Consider the following 22,696-nt stretch of genomic DNA (forward strand, 5'->3'; position numbering starts at 1 on the left):
GGGCTCATCTACTCCCTTTACTGGAAGAACACCTCCAAGGGAGAGAAAAGCAGATGATCCTTATGATTTCCTTGTCAGCTAAACATCTGAGAGAATGGACTAATGATACTTGCTAGGAAGAAAATATTTTAACTATTGGATAACCTTAGCCAGATGTCCCTAGCCAATGAATTACTTAGAGTATATAAATCCAGAACCTATGACAACCTGAAGGATGTCTCTCATGTCCTGTTCCTCTCTGGGGTATAACTTAAAAGTGCTGCCTACAAGCTGCGCACAAGACAGGTGGATAACGAGGTCAGGAGTTCGAGACCAACCTGGCCAACACGGTGAAACCCTGTCTCTACTAAAAATACAAAAATTAGCCAGATGTGGTGGTAGGTGCCTGTAATCCCAGCTACTCAGGAGGCTGAGGTGAAAGAATCACTTGAAACTGGAAGGCAGAGGTTGCAGTGAGCCAAGATTGGGTCATTGCACTCCAGCCTGGGCAACAAGAATGAAACTCTGTCTCAAACAAACAACAACAACAACAAAGTGCTGCCTGCTGTGGTTGGAGCCCTGCAAAACTTCACTGGGCAACTTTGTGTATTATTCTGAGCAATAGATCATGTGTCCGGTTCTGGGCCAGGGAAGTCACGTGGGTGTTCCTGATCTCTCTTGCTTTATGCTGCATGGTTGACTGTACCTTTGAAATACTTAGCAAATCTTGATACTGAAAAAGTTCTGATCCACTTGAGTCTAAACTGGCAATCTAACCCAGTGTGTAATCTTGTGCCTTGTGTGACCACAACGGACAAAAATTCTTGTCTTTGATGTAGCTTCCTTTCATCCTGAGGAAGTCTTCTTTCTTCTGTTGACTCAGGCTTTGTTATTGAGTCAATCTCTAGCACATTATAGCGTGGTGGTTAGGAGCAAAACTTTGATGCCAAAGCGCTGGGATTCCATACTAGCCAATACTGGATGGGCCCCAACCATCAGCTGTGTGACTTCGTGGAACTTGCTTAACCTATCTGAACCTCAGTTTCTCCATCTATAAAATGGGAATGATAATGGTGCCCATCTCATGGAGTCACCATGAGCTGGATTCACACAGAGAATGTCCTAGGAATAGTGCTGGCACATAGTGAAGACTATGTCAGTTTTAGCTAGTATTATTCCTTGAAGATTTCTTTTCTAGGCATCTGAGAAGTCTTAGCGTGGACTGACTCTGGCTGGCTTCCCTAGCAGTTTATTATACATGTCTAGACATCATTCATGGGCATAAATGTGAATCAACACCTTATATAGATCACTTGTCACCTTTGCGTACACATCACAAACTGAATTTACTTTAAACTGAAATCACTTATTAAAACCATTTTTACAACATCAGTTTGAGATTTGATGGGTTATTTTTATTTATCGTGATTCTTCCCTAACTCAAACACTAAAACTTCATTTCTGGGGTAGCTTGTAGTGCAAAAATATGTTTACATTGAGAATGATTACACAACCTATTCACATGTATTAAATAATATTACTTAATTTGCTGTAAACTGAATCTTCCCTGTGGACACAGTGATAGAAAAAATTATATTGTTAATTATCTCCAAAGTTCAAATTCCCTACAGTAACCTCTGGTAGAATAATTTGAATGTGGCCTCAGGTGTTGATTTTTGAAATGCAAATACAGCTCAATTAGGCGCAGCAGCTGTGGCTACAGCATTGCCGCCTACACTCTAGGTTTAATAAGAATTGATTTGTCAGTGTGTGTATTTTCATAGCGTTGCTCAGTATTCCGGCCTCCATATTCTATCTCTTCATAACTTTCTGAATCAAGGGAGTCTCACACAGAGCCCATTGTTGGTTGTGCGTGTGGGTGTGTTTTGCATTTAAAAAATAATTTTCTTTAAAGGAGTGAATATGTCTTCTACAATTTAATCTCTCTAGGCATCTAATATATGATCTGACACCTAATAGATACTCATCTAATATTTGTTAAAAAATTTCTAGTAACAGTATGTAACAATATGATCAGAATAGAGATAATAGCTTTTTTGTAGATAAATACAGAGTAATTTTCCAAAAGCTATTATAGGTACACTGTGGCCAAATTCTCTAACCTTCCAGAGGTTTGTATTTCTAGTTGTTGGATGTTTACTGATGAAGTCATGGAGCCTGTAATTTGAAATGCAAACCTCTGGAAGGTTAGAGAATTTGGCCACAGTGTACCTATAATAGCTTTTGGAAAATTACTCTGTATTTATCTACAGAGAAGCTATTATCTCTATTCTGATCATATTGTTACATTGTGTTTAGATATGCCCTCGTCCATGTTTGTGGTTATACTAGAATATCTGAGACTAGGTGGTTTATAATGAACAGACCTTTATTGGCTCACAGTTCTGGAGGCTGGAAGATCCAAGATCAAGGTGCCTGTGTGTGTGTGAGGATCTTCCTCCTACATCATCACGTGGCAGAAAGTGAGAGCGCAAAAGAGAGACAGAAAAGGGGGCTGAATGCACCCTCTTACAACAAACTCGCTCCCAAGACAATGGTTTAATCCATTTATAGAGTGGAGCCTTCAGAATTTAATCACCCCTCAAAGGTCCTACCTCTTAATACTGTTACAATGGCAATGAAATTTATTTTCATTTTTATTTATTTATTTTTTGAGATGGAGACTGGCTCTGTCACCCAGGCTGGAGTGCAGTGGTGGATCTCGGCTCACTGCAACCTCTGCCTCCTGGGTTTAAGCATTTCTCCTGCCTCAGCCTCCTGAGTAGCTGGGACTACAGACTTCACCATGTTGGCCAGGCTAATCTTGGACTCCTGGCCTCAAGTGATCCGCCCACCTTGGCCTCCCGAAGTACTGAGATTACAGGCGTGAACCACTATGCCTGGCCTGAAATTTCAACATGAGTTTTGGAGGGGACAAACGTTCAAACCATAGCAAAAGACATTTTTTAAAGTTATTGTTCAGCATCAGCCCACCACCCTGGGAAGATAAGTCTGATGAGCTCTATATTTTACAGGTGAAAACATTAAAGTTAGGTTGTTTTAATGACTTGCTCCAGACTGCCAAACCAGTGATTAGAAAACTTCAGAAATTGTGTCCTTCTTTTAGCTTTAGGACTCTTAAGGTAAATTATAGGCTCAATGACTTCATCAGTAAACATCCAACAACTAGAAATGAATGGAAGAGGAGAACCTGAAGCCATTTAGAAACTGTTAGGAAAAATCATCGTAAAATACAATCAAACTGATCTAATGAGTAAACCAATCCTATTATTTTCTCATATCCCCTTTGCAGAAAATGTTTAAACATTCTGTATGGGCACAGAGGAATTCTAAAGAGATGTGCGGTGATTGGCAGATGGATAGATCTGTGTCCATTCACTTGTGCAGCTTAAGGATAGTCTCTTTCAAACTTTTGGACATATAGGGTCACTTCTCCTTAGGAGGTCATAAAAGCTCTGTCTTTCAAGTATCTAAAGCAGACCTTCTCCTAACAGGCTGGTGGGGTTCCTATTAGAAACAGCTCTAAGCCAGTTTGGCCATGCACGCAGACCAGGCAGATTGGACACCATGAAAGTTTTGCAGCAGGTGTAATACCACTGAATAGAGCACATACCCATTCCATTAAGAGAGCTTCCACTTTTCTCCACCCTACATACTACATCTTTCTTTTTTTCTTTTTTGACATGGAGTTTCACTCTTGTTGCCCAGGCTGGAGTGCAATGGCACGATCTCGGCTCACTGCAACCTCTGCCTCCTGGGTTCAAAAGATTCTCCTGCCTCAGCCTCCAGAGTAGCTGGAATTACAGGCATGTGCCACCACTCCTGGCTAATGTATTTTTAGTGGAAACAGCGTTCTCCATGTTGATCAGGCTGGTCTGGAACTCCTGACCTCAGGTGATCTGCCCACCTCGGCCTCCCAAAGTGCTGGGATTATAGGTGTGAGCCACCGTGCCCAGCCTCTTTCTTCTTCTTATTTTTTTAAATGCATACCTCTGTGTCTAGAAGAAGGTTGGTAGCAACTAAAGGCCAATTTTACTCACACAGCTTAGGAAGAGGATAGAAATTGAATACCAGGGCTCAAACTTAATATCTTGGCCATTGAACTGTGAAAGCTGTCAAAATCAAAATGGCATCACTAATGTTAAGAAAACTATGACAAATAGAGTTGGAGAAGACCATGAAGAAAGGGTTCTTACACTTGTATGCCTGATAAAGAAAAAGATTCTCTGAAACTACAATCTTATAAAAAGGCCATCGTAACCTTACACGCACACAAATGTTTTTGCAAGGACATCTGCCCAGTAACTGCCTGCCCAGCCTCAGAACAGTGTCATCCTTGTTATTGATCTCTATAGCCAAGGGTAATTACTTCAAAACAATTATGTAATCCTCTTTATTTTTTCCCTGTAAAAACCTTTGTCTTCTTTTACCTCCCTGAATATGCACATAGTTTACTATGGCATCCTTATTCCCATTGCAATGTTGTATTCCCAAATAAACTTTTCCTTTCTTTTAGAGAGCCTCTTTCTGTTATTTAGGTCGACAAAACCTACAAGGGGCTTCTGAGCCCCCATTCAGAAAGTAATAAGTGGGAAGGAAACCGTATGTCCCTCATTTGCCCAACCGTGTATGGAGCTCAGTCTGGCATTCCAGCTGGGATACAATGTCTTGTCAGTTCCAATAAAAGAACTCTGGACCCCAATCTAGGGAACAGGGGCTGAGGAGGTAAGTCCATGACTCCAATCAGCCTGATCCAAACTGGCTAGAGATCCAGGATGCATGTCAGGAGCATCACCCTGAAATTCATTTCTTCCATCCTTACTCTCTCTAAAAGAACGGGACTGTACAGGACAGTCAGAGAAATTCTCAGGGAGATGATTCCAGAGGTGTTAAAGGCAACATTTTCTTGGAATCAGGAGGTAGTCAGCAGTTTCCTCTTCTAAAAAGATTGCAAATGCTGACAGATATTGTCTGCAAGGGTTTTTATGAGCCACGGACAGTTTTAACAAAGATTCTACCTTTAAGATAGGGAATTAGGGAATGGTTGTATCCTCATGTTTATGGGAAAAAATCAACATTATAAACAGCTATTTGTCAATTATGTTAGCAGTTCTATGTCTTTTTTTTTTTTTTTGACAGAATCTTGCTTTATCACCAAGGCCAGAGCACAGTGGCACAATCTTGGCTCACCACAACCTCCGCCTCTCAGATTCAAGTGATTCTCTTACATGAGCCTCCCGAGTAGCTGGGTTTACAGGTGTCCACCACCACGTCTGGCTAATTTTTTTGTATTTTCAGTACAGACAGGGTTTCACCATATTGGCTAGGCTTGTCTCAAACTCCTGACCTCAGGTGCTCCACCTGCCTCAGCTTCCCAAAGTGCTGGTATTATAGGCGTAAGCCACTGCACCCAGCCAACAGTTTTGTGTCTTTTTATATTAGCAGTTTTAAATATGTCTGAATTGTTTAGTCCTTTAAAATATGTCTAATTAGGTTTTGTTAAATATTTTATTAACCATTTAAACAAGATTTAACTTACAGAAAAATCATTTTTTAAATGGAAATAGGTAACAAACTACCTAAATTTTTCATGCCTGTGGAGAATGGAGTTTAGGGACCACAAAACACGGAGTAAAGTTTATTTGGTTTTATGTGTGGAAGCCAAAGATAAACAAGATTTCTCCTTGTATTATGGCTCTAAAAACACAAGCTTATAAAGTAAAATAAAACTTCCAAAAATGGAATTCCAGATCCAACAAATACAATGTGTACGACTACTAGAATCTGTTTTTGCTGACAGCATTTCTACCACTGAATGTGTGGAGTTTTCCACAAGAACAAACAATTCTCCAACTCCCTGGACACAAACTAGGTACCTAACACCTTACTTCAGTTCTGACCCTAACTACCCCACAACTTGAAGGTTTAACTTGTGCATCAGATCCCGCAAGTTTAAGAGCTCAATCTTCAATTTGAAGATTGCCCCACTTCAAATGCCAGGTGCAAATCTGGGCCTCTTGTACTTTCGACCGTACTATAAATTGGGGGTTCCTACAACCGTCTCCTTGCCTTTGCTAGAAAGGCTTACAGAAAAATTCAGGAAAACAGTGTACTTACTATTACCATTTATTATAAAGGATACTTCTCAGAAACAGGCAAAAGGGCGATGTATAAGACAAGGTATGGGAGGTAGGGGATGGAGCTTCCTAGGGGTGCCAGCCTCCCAGAACCCAGATGAGTCCACCAACCCAGAATCTCTCAAACCCCACTGTTTAGGATTTTTATGGACGTTCCATTACACATGCATTATCAATTAAATCATTGGCTAGTAGTGACTGACTGACTCTCTAGCGCCTCTCCCTTCCCTGGAGGTCAGGGTGGTTGGGCTGAAGGTTACAGCCCTCTCATCACAGAGTTGGTTCCTCCAGCATTCAGCCTCGTCCTGAAGCTATCTAGGGATGCTCACTCATTAGCATAAACTCAGATATGGCTGAAAGGGGCTTATTGTGAAGACCTAGTGTTTGACAGCACAGCAGGGTGACTACAGTCAATAATAACTTAATGGTGCATTTTAAAATAAACAGTGTAACTGGATTGCTTGTAACAAAAAGGATAAATGCTTGAGGGGATGGATACCCCATTCTCCATGATGTGCCTATTTCACATTGCATGTCTGCCTCCAAACATCTCATGTATCCTGTAAATAGATACATCTACTATGTACTCACAGAAAATAAAATTTAAAAAAATTTAAGGGCTTACTATGAACAACAAAAGATGCTCCTTTCATTTCATCATTGAGTAAATTCCAAGTGTTTTAGAAACTCTGCCAGAAACTGAGGGTAAAGACCAAACATATACCATATTTCTTATTATATCACACCATCACAATGTGCTTTTGGCTTAATAGACAAATAACTTGGAAAATAATGAAAAGATAGAGTTTTCTTCTGAGTTTTTGGAGGGCTGCTCTCAGTGAATATTTCTTATTTATGTTATCAAGTGACACGTTTTGGTGCAAACAGCCACTGATTTGGCATTGCACAGAGTGAAACACAGTCTCAATTCTGCCTCCCAACTGCCCTTAAATAATTGAAACGTGATTAAAGTTTTAGATGTTACAGAACCTTGCCAAAATTCTTTAGCCCTCAAAAGCACCTCCAGTAATGTCCTTGCCATTCTACAAAGAAACAATGAAACTCAGGAGATGCCTCCAGTAACCTTGAAGTTCGAGGTTGGAAATGCAAGATATTATACCCCAGTCTTATTTCCATTTGTTTTAAGTAGTGGTTCTGCCTATAATACAAACAGGACAGAGCCTGTGTTTATTTGCCTGTATACATTCCAGAATTTCATTTCCAGGTCCATAGCTATATGTTAGAATGATGGGATCTCGGAGTGTCAGTTAGGGTAGGTGAGGCTGGGCTGTGGTAACCACCTCCTCCCTTGGTGGACTACTTTTCTCTCATGCTTCAAGACCATTGTAGGTTTACAGGGTGCTCTGTTCTTTGTCTCCTCATTCTAGGAATAATATTGTCAGAGCAACCATCATCTCAAATATTATTGTTGCTATGAGAAGGAGAAAGAGAGTTTTGGAGGACCTTACATTTTGGTGATGTAATGTTCTCTTCTAAAAACAACAGTCACCCTTCCTGCTCATAGCTTATTGGTCAGGACTAATCACACAGTTCCATCCAACCTTAAGGTGGTCAAGAGGCGCATCCACATGGGTGCCCTGAAAGCAGAGAGCCAGAAATACTTGGTGAACATCACTGAGGACCATCGTCACACTGGATAAGGGCTTGAGGTCTAAGTAACAAATACCAAGAAGAATAAATCAGCATCGAAAATGATTTAAAGAAAAACAAACCAAACTTTGGGCAGAATTTCTAGGAAAAAGAGAAAAAAAAGGCTGAGACAAAACTGTAATATGAGAAGATACGAAGACATCGTGTATTCCAGGAAAGTTGTTTTCCTTAATGTTGGGAGACATTCATGTATTCCTTAATGCTGAGGGACTTAAAAATCATTTATTTCCTTGTAAATGTGTATGATTTCAAATGGTTACATTGCAACCTGCAGAGAATATGCCATAACAATGACCTCATAAATATTCTTAAGTGTTGGTGAGAGAGAATGTACGCCTAAAGCATATAAATAGGAGGCAGGCCTTTTTTCCATTCTGGATTTATATGTTATATGAACAGAGAAAAGGAGGACGATCCCAGAACCAAGCAAATTGCCTGACACCTATGACAGATTCTAAGTACTTGTTGAACAAAGGATCCCTTTATATAAGAAAAGTATGTTTTTACGGAGAAATTCACAGACTTGAAGATGACACCTAGAACAGTACCTGCCTGGTACCTGGTAGTTTCTGGGTTGCATGTACTGTATTGAATTGTAAATGTTGAATCAGTGAATGAAGACAGAAAATGTGAATGAACGTAAAAAGGGGGAAAGAGAGAAGAGATACTGAAAGGAGAACACACAATACACCTAACCAAACAGAGAAAGTGGACAAATGATCAAACATGAAAAGAAAAATGTACAGAGAGGTCAGACACAGTAGCATTAGGCTTCTCCAGCTAAGCTGACATCTGTTCTACAGAAAACAGAGCATCTGGTTAGAAATTATTGGTTGACCGTGGTCACAATTTCATCTCTCAATTACAGAGGATGGCAGGGAAGCTTCTATTCCAAACTCAAGTTTCCTTTTCATTCAAAAGTAGTAGTAATTTGGAAATTAAAAGGAAAAATATTTAGACAAAATATTCTTGAAGTTTATCCTACAATGGCTTATGAACACTAGACACAGACAACCAGATATATATTGACGTAGGGAAGCAGCCATCAAAAATTTAGAAAAATTAAGGTTTTCATTCCATGAACAAAATTTCTGAAAGCATAACCCACAAAAGATGAAGTCTTATTTTAAAAATGTACTCCTGACCATCAAAAGGCCATCAGAAGAATTCATACTGGTTATTGACAGGAACACTCTGATTTGAAAGGCCATATACAGTTTATTTATTACACATTTTGTTTATTTTTTTATTACACTTTAAGTTCTGGGGTACATGTGCAGAATATGCAGGTTTGCTACATTGGTATACATGTGCCATGGTGCTTAGCTACACCCATCAACCCATCATCTACATTAGATATTTCTCCTAATGCTGTCCATCCCCCTGCCCCCCAACCCCCGACAGGCCCTGGTGTGTGATGTTCCCCTCTCTGTGTCCATGTGATCTCATTGTTCAACTCCCACTTATGAGTGAGAACATACAGTGTTTGGTTTTCTGTTTCTGCATTAGTTTGCTGAGAATGATGGTTTCCAGCTTCATCCGTGTCCCTGCAAAGGACATGAACTCATCTTTTTTTTATGGCTGCATAGTATTCCATGGTGTATATGGGCCACATTTTCTTTATCCAGTCTATCATTGATGGGCATTTGGGTTGGTTCCAAGTTTTTGCTATTGTGAACAGTGCTGCAATAAACATACATGTGCATATGTCTTTATAGTAGAATGATTTATAATCCTTTGGGTATATACTCAGTAATGGGATTGCTGGGTCAAATGGTCAAATAGTATTTCTAGCTCTAGATCCTTGAGGAATTGCCACACTGTCTTCCACAATGGTTGAACTAATTTACACTCCCACCAACAGTGTTAAAGCATTTCTATTTCTCCACATCCTCTCCAGCATCTGTTGTTTCCTGACTTTTTAATGATCACCATTCTAACTGGCATGAGATGGTATCTCATTGTGGTTTTGATGTGCATTTCTCTAATGACCAGTGATGATGAGCTTTTTTTCATATGTTTGTTGGCTGCAGAAATGTCTTCTTTTGAGAAGTGTCTGTTCATATCCTTCACCCACTTTTTGATGGGTTTGTTTTTTTCTTGTAAATATGTTTAAGCTCTTTGTAGAGTCTGGATGTTAGCTCTTTGTCAGATGGATAGATTGTAAAAATTTTCTCCCATTATGTAGGTTGCCTGTTCACTCTGATGATATTTTCTTTTGCTGACAACACACATTTTTTAAGCATCATGAAGGTCAAACCCTCAAATGAACTGAAGTCCATGATAAAAGCTAAAAGCCCAATGTAGCTATTTTGTAAAAAATTAAGATAAAGGTGATGATGGGATCATCATGGCCGACGGGAGGCAAGACTAGATTCCAACTTTGGACGGAGCAGTGTGTAGAGGCTTGTATTGTGAATTTTAGCTCCAGATCGAGTGCAAGAAAAAGCAGCAATCCTGAGAGGACCCACAGACCCTCTGAAGGAAGCACACTATTCCTGAATGACCCAGGAGACACCCCAAATACTGTGAATGCCCCAACTGTGGAAGTGGGAAAGAGGGACCATCATCTTTTGAACACACACCCCCCACTGGAGAAGCTGAAGATCTGTTTGCAGGGGATGTTTCCAACTTTACCTGGAGCTGAGTCAATTCAGGGAGCCAAGCGAAACACAGGGATAGAGGTAGCAGCAGAAGGGCCCTGGAGGCTCGCTGCATCTCCTAGCAGCCCATTCCTGCCCAGCCTGGCACCACAGGGATCCATGGGGAGAGCAGCCAAGAGGAACAGGAAGTACAACTGGACAAAGGGAAGGAAATCTCTAGCTGAACTTTGTAACAGTTTGAACAGGGTGAGAAGCCTCCTGGCCAGATCTCGGTGGAGGGTGCAAATCCAGTGTGCAGACTCCATATGCAGGGGAAGAACCAAGTCCATTTCTTTCACAACTGGGAGGCCGGTAGCCTGGGGTAAGTTTTCGAGCCCATCTTGCCTTCCTCCTACAAATAGACTCAGGGCTGTTGCGGGAGCCATGGTGGGAGTGAGACCGGCCCTTCGGTTTGTGTGGGAGCTGGGTGAGGCCTGTGACAGCAGGCTTTCCCCCACTTCCCTGGCAACCTGCAGGACTCAGCAGCGGCAGCCATAATCCTCCTAGGTACACAACTCCAGTGACCTGGGAATCTCACCCTCATCCCTCAAAGCAGCTGCAGCAGGACCCACCCAAGGAGAGTTTGGGCTCAGACAGCCAAACCCTGCCCCCACCTGATGGTCCTTCCCTATCCACCCTGGTAGCTGAAGATAAAGGGTATATAATCTTGAGTTCTAGGGCCCCACCTACTGCTGGTCCCTCTCCACACTACTACAGCTGATGCTCTCTGGAAAGCGCCACCTCCTGGCAAGAGGCCAAGCAGCAAAAAGAGCATTCAAGCACCAGAGCTAAGAACCCTCACAGAGTCCTTCGCACCCCACACTGCCGCCTCCCCGGAACAGGCGCTGGTATCCACAGCTGAGAAACCCATGGACAGTTCACATCACAGGACTCTGTGCAGACAACCCCTAGTACCAGCCTGAAGCCGGGTAGACTTGCTGGGTGGCTAGACCCAGAAGAGAGAGAAGAATCACTGCAGTTCAGCTCACAGGACGCCACATCCATAGGAAAAGGGGGAGAGTACTACATCAGGGGAACAGCCTGTGGGACAAAAGAGTCTGAACAACAGCCTTCGGCCCCGGACCTTCGCTCTGACAGAGCCTACCCAAATGAGAAGGAACCAGAAAAACAACCCTGGGAATATGACAGAACAAGGCTCTTCAGCACCCCCCCCGCCTCCCCCCCCCATCACACTAGTTCACCACCAATGGCTCCAAACCAAGAAGAAATCCCTGATGTACCTGAGAAATAATTCAGGAGGTTACTTATTAAGCTAATCAGGGAGGGACCAGAGAAAGGCAAAGCCCAATGCAAGGAAACCCAAAAAATGATACAAGAAGTGAAGGGAGAAATAGTCAATGAAACGAGAACTTAAAGGAAAAATGATTAAAAAATCAGGAAACTTCAGACACACTTTTGGAAATGCAAAATACTCTGGAAAGTCTCAGCAATAGAATTGAACAAGTAGCAAAAAGAAATTCAGAGCTCTAAGACAAGGTCTTTGAATTAACCCAATCCAATAAAGACAAAGAAAAAAAGAATAAGAAAATAGGAACAAAGCCTCCAAGAAGTCTGGGATTATGTTAGATGGCCAAACCTAAGAATAATCAGTGTTCCTGAGGAAGAAGAGAATTCTAAAAGCTTGGAAAACATATTTGGGGGAATAATTGAGGAAACCTTCCTCAGCCTTGCTAGAGACCTAGACATGCAAATACAAGAAGCTCAAAGAACACCTGGAAAATTCATCGCAAAAAGTTATTTGCCTAGACACATTGTCATCAGGTTACCCAAAATTAAGACGAAGGAAAAAATCTTAAGAGCTATGAGACAGAAGCACCAGGTAACCTATAAAGGAAAACCTATCAGATTAACAGCAGATTTCTCAGCAGAAACCCTACAAGCTAGAAGGGATTGGGGCCCTATCTTCAGCCTCCTCAAACAAAACAATTATCAGCCAAGAATTTTGTATGTAGCAAAACTGAACATCATAGATGAAGGAAGGAGACAGTCATTTCAGACAAACCAAAGGCTGAGAGAATTCACCATTACCAGGCCACCACTACAAGAAATGCTAAAAGGAGCTCTAAGTCTTGAAACAAATCCTGGAAGCCTATCGAAACAGAACCTCTTTAAAGCATAAATCTCACAGGATTGTCTGTTTTGCTGGGAAGGCAGTAACAATATGCAGATGGTAGTGTGCTCCGTCAATTGGTCAGATTGCATGAGCAAGTTATAGGTGTTTGTTGGACCCGTTTGTGAGGAGAGTTTGTGAAGGTCCCCCTGTGGCTCCATTTCTAACCAACAGCAACCCTGTAAATCTCTTCTGCAAGGACTTAGAACCAGGAGAGCAGGAAGGGTCTTGTGGGCTTACAGCAGCTAAACAAAGATGCCTCTAATCCTGTGGCTACCATAAGGTAAGGACAGGAAATTGGATGTAAGAAATTTGGAGCCCTCTGAGGGGTCACACTGCTGCTGTGGAAGCTATGAGATCTCTCTTTCCCTTTCTTGCACAGCACTAAATATGTGTAATAGTCATTTGGGACTTAAAGCCTAGTATTCACAGACATACATTCCTCTTTCTCTGTCCTTGATTATTTTGTTCTCCCTATTCATCTCATTGTTTTTTTCTCTTCACGTGAACTGAAGCTGATTTCTGAATGTACTTCATCTTTCTTCCTAACTTAAGACTGCAAAATTTTCTATTGGGAACCTAGCTGTTTCCTACTGCTATATATGGTTGAAGTATATAGTGCAAATCCTGATGGCATTGATATGTGGGTTATTTCCAAATTATCCCTGATTACAGATGCTGCTGTATCCTGAATCTTTTCCTGGCTCTCTGTCACACAGCCAGCCATACACCACGTGACGCACTCAAACATCACTACCCACTTTTTTTTTTTTTTGAGATAGTCTCTCTCTGTCGCCCAGGTTGGAGTGCAATGGCATGATCTCAGCTGACTGCATCCTCCACCTCCTGACTTCAATCAATTCTCCTGCCTCAGCCTCCCGAGAAGCTGGGATTATAGGTGCCCACCACGACACCTGGCTATTTTTTTTTTTTTTTTTGTATTTTTAGCAGAGATGGGGGTCTCACCATGTTGGCCAGGCTAGTTTCAAACACCTGACCTCAGGTGATCCACCCACCTTGGCCTCCCAAAGTGCTGGGATTACAGGTGTGAGCCACCGCGCCCAGCCCACTACCTATTTTTAAAAAAATATTCTGTAGCCCACTCCCATGGCCACTACGATAACTAGCCAAGAAACGTGCAGCCCACTGGTGAGACGGAAAAGTCTTAGATGACTTCCGGATCTAAACATTTACGTTAACATTAAAGGAAAATAATTGAACTGAGAAATTCACGGAGATTCCTCAATGTTACAGTAGGTAAATAGAAAGATACCTCTAATCCTGAGGCTACAGGTAAGGACAGGTAAGGACAGGAACTAGGATATAAGAAATTTGGAGCTGTCTTAGGGATCACACTGGGAGGCCGAGGTGGGTGGATCACCTGAGGTCAGGTGTTTGAGACTAGCCTGAAATTGACTAAATTGAGACCTGTCTCTGGCAAAATTATTTTTAAAAAGTTACCCCAGGTGCTCTTGGTTTCTCAGGTCACCTGCTTGGCTCTCTTCCAAGTTGTGCCTTCCTTCTTTTCTTTCCTTCCTTTCCTTACTGTTCTAAAGCTTTTAAATAAACATTCACTCCTGCTCTGAAAAGAAAAAAGAAAGCATTAGCCCAGTATGGTGGCGCATGCCTGTGGTCCCAGCTACTCAGGAGGCTGAGGTGAAGTTGGGGGTGGAGGCTGCGGGGAGTTGTGATCACGCATCTGCACTCCAGCCTGGGTGGCTTGAGAGAGACCCTCTCTCAAAAAATTTTTGACTAAGTTTTGATGTTTAGATCCTAGGTATGTAGTATATAGGATATGATAAATAAACCTTTTCAAGTTTAGAGAAAAGTAAAGTCATAGAGGTGACTTTTAACAGGAGTCTTTTTGGCTACAACTGTACAAAAAAGTCACCCTGGCAATGGATTACCATAAGGTCTACTGTGTCAGGCTAATTCAATTGAATTCTAAGCTTCTGAGCACAGATGCTTAAAGCAAAGGGTGGGATGTGCTCCTGAAAACACAGATGAATGTGGGAACCATGATTGTGACAAATTAAGCAATGTTTTAATATGGTGATAAGGAAGTTTTTGTTTAGATTCAGAATGTTCATGAATGTAGAAACTCTGATACTTCGAATATTTGGTGAGTGTGAAACAGCTGATAATTCACCCTGTGAGGGAATAAAGCAAAGGAAGCCTTAATTTGACATTGTATCTATAACACATTCCGTGGTGTGCTAAATGGAGACAGACTGAAGAACGGAACAAGACAGCCCCCAGGTCTCTCCAGCATGCATCTGCAACATTTAGAGAATCTTTACAGGAGGAGGAGGAAGAACTGTTAGCATTGTATCCAGAACAGCTCCGTGGGATTTTTCCTGAAAGACCAAGCAGCAGTCTGGGTTGGAGGACGGGCTTAAACATGGAGGAAGTCAAGCCTACAGAGTACTTCTTATTTCCAATAATTTCCAATAATCTTATTCGGTAGTGACTGTGAGGATATCAAAAGCCCTGTAGACCCTTTTATGACCTATTTATCCTGTCTGTACATTCATCTGTTTCTTGTAACCTCACTAGCGTTATTTATGACTTCCCTTTTGCCCCATGGTTCGTGTTGTCTTTATAGCTAATGGTAAGTATGGTTCCTCAATTCTATGATTGTTTTCTGCTTGCTTTAAAGAAGATTCAGTTGAAACAAGATAAGTGCACATACACACATACGTTCTACAGTGAGTACAGGTTTTGGAAACAGGTTGCTTAGATTCAGCTCCCATTTCTGTCCATACCTACTAGCTAGACCACCTTGGATAACTTGTTTTTCTGTCTATAGAAGAAAATAATAGTAATAACATCTACTTCATAGTAGTGCTACGAGTGGAAAACAATGCTAAATATGAAATGCTTTTCATTATTATCCGTTATAATTGCTGTTTACTGACAACCGTTTCATACCGTCCTACCTTCCAAAGAGGTTGTCATCCTGATTTTCTTGGGATGTTAAGCTCATTCTCATTTGATGTGGGAGTAAATCTGGTAACATTTGGCCTTCATCTTCATTTTTCAGAAAGTAAATGGAAAAGATAGGTACATTTATATGCTGAGACATTTCATGTAAAAATGTAAATATATAATATGGGCCAGTATACTGGCAGAGATTCAAGAAAGATTGCAAGAGAATCTTCTTAAAAGTAGCACAAATTCATTCTCAAAATTAGAATTTAGAGCAGAATTCATGAAATGGTCTTCCATTGTACGACTCTTAAGATTTATTTTCTATTTTTCATATTAAGATCATGCAGACATTTATGGGATAAACGTGAAAACACTTTGCAAGAACTTGAGAACACTTTAGAAGAAAAATGTCAAGAAATGTTCAATGATTTGTACATTTCCACATTGCACAAGATAAGAAATTTCCGGCCGGGCATGGTGGCTCAAGCCTGTAATCCCAGCACTTTGGGAGGCAGAGGCAGGTCGATGATGAGGTCAAGAGATCAAGACTATCCTGGCCAACATGGTGAAACCCTGTCTCTACTAAAAATACAAAAAATTAGCTGGGCATGGTGGCGGGCACCTGTAGTCCCAGCTACTCAGGAGGCTGAGGCAGGAGAATCACTTGAACCCAGGAAGTGGAGGTTGCAATGAGCTAAGATCGCACCACTGCACTCCAGCCTGGGCGACAAAAGTGAAACTCCATCTCAAAAAAAAAAAAAAAAAAAGAAAAAAGAAAGATATTTCCAAAGAGGTAATTCTTTAAATCTAAACTAATTCTTGATAAATTGCTAAGAGTGATAGTGGATATTATGGAGGAAGTATATGCAACAGATATTTCCTAAATTACTGATGTTTTTAGGAATCTTTTGTTTTAATTTCACAGAATATATTTTTAAAAATTGATTTATAAGGTGAGTTCTTATAAATAATGTTGTTCTTTCGGTACCTATTTTGTATGTGGCCTTAAATTATTTCAAATGTCACAAAGTTTTTTCTTCATTGCTTTCAAATTTGGGGCATCTTCAGAGTGCACCCTAGGTTTTCAATTTCTCAAAACTACAAAAACTTTCTAAAAAGAAGAAAAAACTGAACTGTATAAACTATAGATTGCTAAATAGTAATGAAGTTTTTTTGTTTTTTTTTAGATGGAGTCTCGCTGTGAGGCCCAGGCTAGAGTGCAATGGTATGATCTCGGCTCACTGCAACCTCCACCTCCTGGGTTCAAGCAATTCTCCTGCCCCAGCCTCCCAAGTAGCTGGAACTAGAGGTACACACCACTCTGTACAGCTATTTTTTGTGTGTGCGTATTTTCAGTAGAGATGAGGTTTCACCATATTGGCCAGACTGGTCTCAAACTCCTGACCTCAAGTGATCCACCGACTGCCACCTCCCAAAGTGCTGGGATTACAGGTGTGAGCCACACCGCGCCTGGCCTGAAAACTTTGAACTGTTCAATTTTCATCATTCCAGATCACTTGAAACCACATAAAGCTATTACTCTAACCCCCCATATAAAGTGGCCGTGTTCATTTAGGTAAGCATTGTGTTCAAGTTCTAGCTTATATTATCAAAAAACATGAGAACAGGTGACAGATTTCACTTGTTTAGATAATGAAAGCTAAAAGCAAACTCACATCTTCTGATAGATATGCTAGGAATAACATTAACTAGTTAAAAATAGCCAATTTGTGGGAAAGATATCACTAGAGTGTAAGTTTCATAATGGCAGGATTTTGTCTATTTTGATTACTGACCAATCCCCCAGGTCTAAAAGAGTACCCAAGAATAGTAGGCACCTAACAAACATATGTTAAATTGTTGGAGAAATAGAAATGAAACTAATATTTTCTCCCAACCCAGAAATTCTCCCCACGGAAGTGGTGGAGAAAGAAAATACTCTTATGATTGGATAAGCATTAAACTGGAATGTTATACTCATCACAGACAACCTACTAAGAGATCCACAATAACAGAAATAAATCTCATCCTTTCATATAGCCAAGCAGTGATAACCCACGACCTACATATTTTCAAGGGAAACAATGACTGTTCCTTGAGTTACTGACAACATCATTTGTCACACATCATTCATCCTAATTTTACCTGGTAGTTGGAGTGACTATCTGTGTTAGATAATTGGCTTTATCCAGAGGAAAAAGCAAGCTTCTCATATCTTTATGACAGAAGATAGTTTTGCAAACTGCAGCAAGCTGCAAAGAGCTCAGTAAGATTAATCTCCTGTTCCCTCACTGAAAGTGGGAGATGGGGGTGCTAGTTCCAATGATATTTACATTCCAAAGAGATGGCTTCTAGGTCCTTGAGAAAGACATTCCTAAGTCATAAAGCTGACAAAGGCCTAGGCAGTCTTCAAAAGGAGTGTGTATATATATATATACATACACACACACATATACATATATATACACACACACACATACCTGCATACACACATACACACACACACATATATACATATACACATATATATACACACACACACATACCTGCATACATACATACACACATACATATTTCAAACAGCGAGGAAAATACAAGTTTTCTAAGGCAAAAGCTCTTTGAAAAAAGGAGGGGAAGGGAATCACTTTCCTTATTTTCAACAAAGAGAAATAAGCCTCTGTTTTTTTTTTTTTTTTTTTGAGACAGAGTCTTGCTCTGTCAGGCGCTTAGCTAATTTAAAAAACTTTTTTTTATTATTCTTTATGTTCTACAGTACATGTGTACAACGTGCAGGTTTGTTACATACATATAAATGTGCCATGTTGGTATGCTGCACCCATTAACTAGTCATTTACATTAGGTATATCTCCTAATGCTATCCCTCCCCACTCCCCCGACCCCACAACAGGCCCCAGGGTGTGATGTTCCGCTTCCTGTGTCCACGTGTTCTCATTGTTCAGTCCCCACCTATGAGTGAGAACATGCAGTGTTTGGTTTTCTGTTCTTGCAATAGTTTGCTGAGAATGATGGTTTCCAGCTGCATCCATGTCCCTACAAAGGACATGAACTCATCCTTTTTTATGGCTGCATAGTATCCCACGGTGTATATGTGCCAGATTTTCTTAATCCAGTCTGTCACTGATGGACATTTGGGTTGGTTCCAAGTCTTTGCTATTGTGAATAGTGCCACAATAAACATACGTGTGCATGTGGCTTTATAGCAGCATGATTTATAATCCTTTGGGTATATACTCAGTAATGGGATGGCTGGGTCAAATGGTATTTCTAGTTCTAGATCCTTGAGGAATCGCCACACTGTTTTCCACAATGGTTGAACTAGTTTACAGTCCTACCAACAGTGTAAAAGTGTTCCTATTTCTCCACATCCTCCCCAGCACCTGTTGTTTCCTGACTTTTTAATGATTGCCATTCTGACTGGTATGAGATGGTATCTCATTGTGGTTTTGATTTGCATTTCTCTGATGGCCAGTGATGATGAACATTTTTTCATGTGTCCGTTGGCTGCATAAATGTCTTCTTTTGAGAAGTGTCTGTTCTTATCCTTTGTCCACTTTTTGATGGGGTTGTTTTTTTCTTGTAAATTTGTTTGAGTTCTTTGTAGGTTCTGGATAATAACCCTTTGTCAGATGAGTAGATTGCAAAATTTTTCTCCCATTCTGTAGGTTGCCTGTTCACTCTGATGGTAGTTTCTTTTGCTGTGCAGAAGCTCTTTAGTTTAATTAGATCCCATTTGTCAATTTTGGCTTTTGTTGCCATTGCTTTTGGTGTTTTAGACATGAAGTCCTTGCCCATGCCTATGTCTTGAATGGTATTGCCTAGGTTTTCTTCTAGGGTTTTTATGGTTTTAGGTCTAACATTTACGTCTCTAATACATCTTGAATTAATTTTTGTATAAGGTGTAAGGAAGGGATCCAGTTTCAGCTTTCTACATATGGCTAGCCAGTTTTCCCAGCACCATTTATTAAATAGGGAATCCTTTCCCCATTTCTTGTTTTTGTCAGGTTTGTCAAAGATCAGATGGTTGTAAATGTATGGTATTATTTCTGAGGGCTCTGTTCTGTTCCATTGGTCTATATCTCTGTTTTGGTACCAGTACCATGCTGTTTTGGTTATTGTAGCCTTGTAGTGTAGTTTGAAGTCAGGTAGCATGATGCCTCCAGCTTTGTTCTTTTGGCTTAGGATTGTCCTGGCAATGTGGGCTCTTTTCTGGTTCTATATGAACTTTAAAGTAGATTTTCCAATTCTGTGAAGAAAGTCATTGGTAGCTTAATGGGGATGGCATTGAATCTATAAATTACCTTGGGCAGTATGGCCATTTTCACAATATTGATTCTTCCTATCCATGAGCATGGTATGTTTTTCCATTTGTTTGTGTCTTCTTTCATTTCACTGAGCAGTGGTTTGTAGTTCTCCTTGAAGAGGTCATTTACATCCCTTGTAAATTGGATTCCTAGGTATTTTATTCTCTTTGAAGCTATTGTGAATGGGAGTTCACTCATGATTTGGCTCTCTGTTTGTCTGTTACTGGTGTATAAGAATGCTAGTGATTTTTGCCCATTGATTTTATATCCTGAGACTTTGCTGAAGTTGCTTATCAGCTTAAGGAGATTTTGGGCTGAGACGATGGGGTTTTCTAAATATACAATCATGTCATCTGCAAACAGGGACAATTTGACTCCCTCTTTTCCAAACTGAATATGTTTTATTTCTTTCTCTTGCCTGATTGCCCTGGCCAGAACTTCCAACACTATGTTGAATAGGAGTGGTGAGAGAGGGCATCCCTGTCTTGTGCCAGTTTTCAAAGGGAATGCTTCCAGTTTTTGCCCATTCAGTATGATATTAGCTGTGGGTTTGTCATAAATAGCTCTTATTATTTTGAGATATGTTCCATCAATACAGAATTTATTGAGAGTTTTTAGCATGAAGTGCTGTTGAATTTTGTCAAAGGCCTTTTCTGCATCTATTGAGATAATCATGTGGTTTTTGTCTTTGGTTCTGTTTATATGCTGGATTACGTTTATTGATTTGTGTATGTTGAACCAGCCTTGCATCCCAGGGATGAAGTTCACTTGATCGTGGTGGATAAGCTTTTTGATGTGCTGCTGGATTCAGTTTGCCAGTATTTTATTGAGGATTTTTGCATCAATGTTCATCAGGGATATTGATTTAAAATTCTCTTTTTTTGTTGTGTCTCTGCCAGGCTTTGGTATCAGGATGATGTTGGCCTCATAAAATGAGTTAGGGAGGATTCTCTCTTTCTCTATTGATTGTAATAGTTTCAGAAGGAATGGTACCAGCTCCTTCTTGTACTTCTGGTAGAATTTGGTTGTGAATCTGTCTGGTCCTGGATTTTTTTTGGTTGGTAGGCTATTAATTATTGCCTCAATTTCAGAACCTGTTATTGGTCTATTCAGGGATTCAACTTCTTCCTGGTTTAATCTTGGGAGAGTGTATGTGTCCAGGAATTTATTCATTTCTTCTAGGTTTTCTAGTTTATTTGTGTAGAGGTGTTTATAGTATTCTCTCATGGTAGTTTGTATTTCTGTGGGGTCAGTGGTGATATCCCCTTTATCATTTTTTATTGCGTCTATTTGATTCTTCTCTGTTTTCTTCTTTATTAGTCTTGCTAGCGGTCTATCAATTTTGTTGATCTTTTCAAAAAACCAACTGCTGGATTCATTGATTTTTTGAAGGGTTTTTTGTGTCTCTATCTCCTTCAGTTCTGCTCTGATCTTAGTTATTTCTTGCCTTCTGCTAGTTTTTGAATGTGTTTGCTCTTGCTTCTCTAATTCTTTTAATTGTGATGTTAGAGTGTCAATTTTAGATCTTTCCTGCTTTCTCTTTGGGCATTTAGTGCTATAAATTCCCTCTACACACTGCTTTAAATGTGTCCCAGAGATTCTGGTATGTTGTATCTTTGTTCTCATTGGTTTCAAAGAACATCTTTATTTCTGCCTTCATTTCGTTATGTACACAGCAGTCATTCAGGAGCAGGTTGTTCAGTTTCCATGTAGTTGAGTGGGTTTGATTGAGTTTCTTAATCCTGAATTCTAGTTTGATTGCACTGTGGTCTGAGAGACAGTTTGTTATAATTTCTGTTCTTTTACATTTGCTGAGGAGTGCTTTACTTCCAATTATGTGGTCAATTTTGGAATAAGTGTGATATGATGCTGTGAAGAATGTATATTCTGTTGATTTGGGGTGGAGAGTTCTGTAGGTGTCTATTAGGTCCACTTGGTGCAGAGTTGAGTTTAATTCCTGGATATCCTTGTTAACTTTCTGTCTCGTTGATCTGTCTAATTTTGACAGTGGGGTGTTAAAGTCTCCTATTATTATTGTGTGGGAGTCTAAGTCTCTTTGTAAGTCTCTAAGAACTTGCTTTATGATTCTGGGTGTCCTATATTGGGTGCATATATATTTAGGATAGTTAGCTCTTCTGGTTGAATTGATCCCTTCACCATCATGTAATGGCCTTCTTTGTCTCTTTTGATCTTTGATGGTTCAAAGTCTGTTTTATCAGAGACTAGGATTGCAACCCCTGCCTTTTTTTGTTTTCCATTTGCTTGGTAGACCTTCCTCCATCCCTTTATTTTGAGCCTATGTGTGTCTCTGCATGTGAGATGGATCTCCTGAATACAGCAAACTGATGGGTCTTGATTCTTTATCCAATTTGCCAGTCTGTGTCTTTTCATTGGACCATTTAGCCCATTTACATTTAAGGTTAATATTGTTATGTGTGAACTTGATCCTGTCATTATGATGTTAGCTGGTTATTTTGCTCGTTAGTTGATGCAGTTTCTTTCTAGTATCGATGGTCTTCACATTTTGGCATGTTTTTGCACTGGCTAGTACCAGCTGTTCCTTTCCGTGTTTAGTGCTTCCTTCAGGAGCTCTTGTAGAGCAGGCTTGGTGGTGACAAAATCTCTCAGCATTTGCTTATCTGTAAAGGATTTTATTTCTCCTTCACTTATGAAACTTAGTTTGGCTGGATATGAAATTCTGGGTTGAAAATTCTTTTCCTTAAGAATGTTGAATATTGGCCCCCACTCTCTTCTGGCTTGTAGAGTTTCTGCGGAGAGATCTGCTGTTAGTCTGATGGGCTTCCCTTTGTGGGTAACGTGACCTTTCTCTCTGGCTGCCCTTAACATTTTTTCCTTCTTTTC

The sequence above is a fragment of the Trachypithecus francoisi genome, unplaced genomic scaffold (genome assembly GCF_009764315.1).
Source record: "Trachypithecus francoisi isolate TF-2019V2 unplaced genomic scaffold, Tfra_2.0 Lachesis_group5, whole genome shotgun sequence".
NCBI lineage: Eukaryota > Metazoa > Chordata > Mammalia > Primates > Cercopithecidae > Trachypithecus > Trachypithecus francoisi.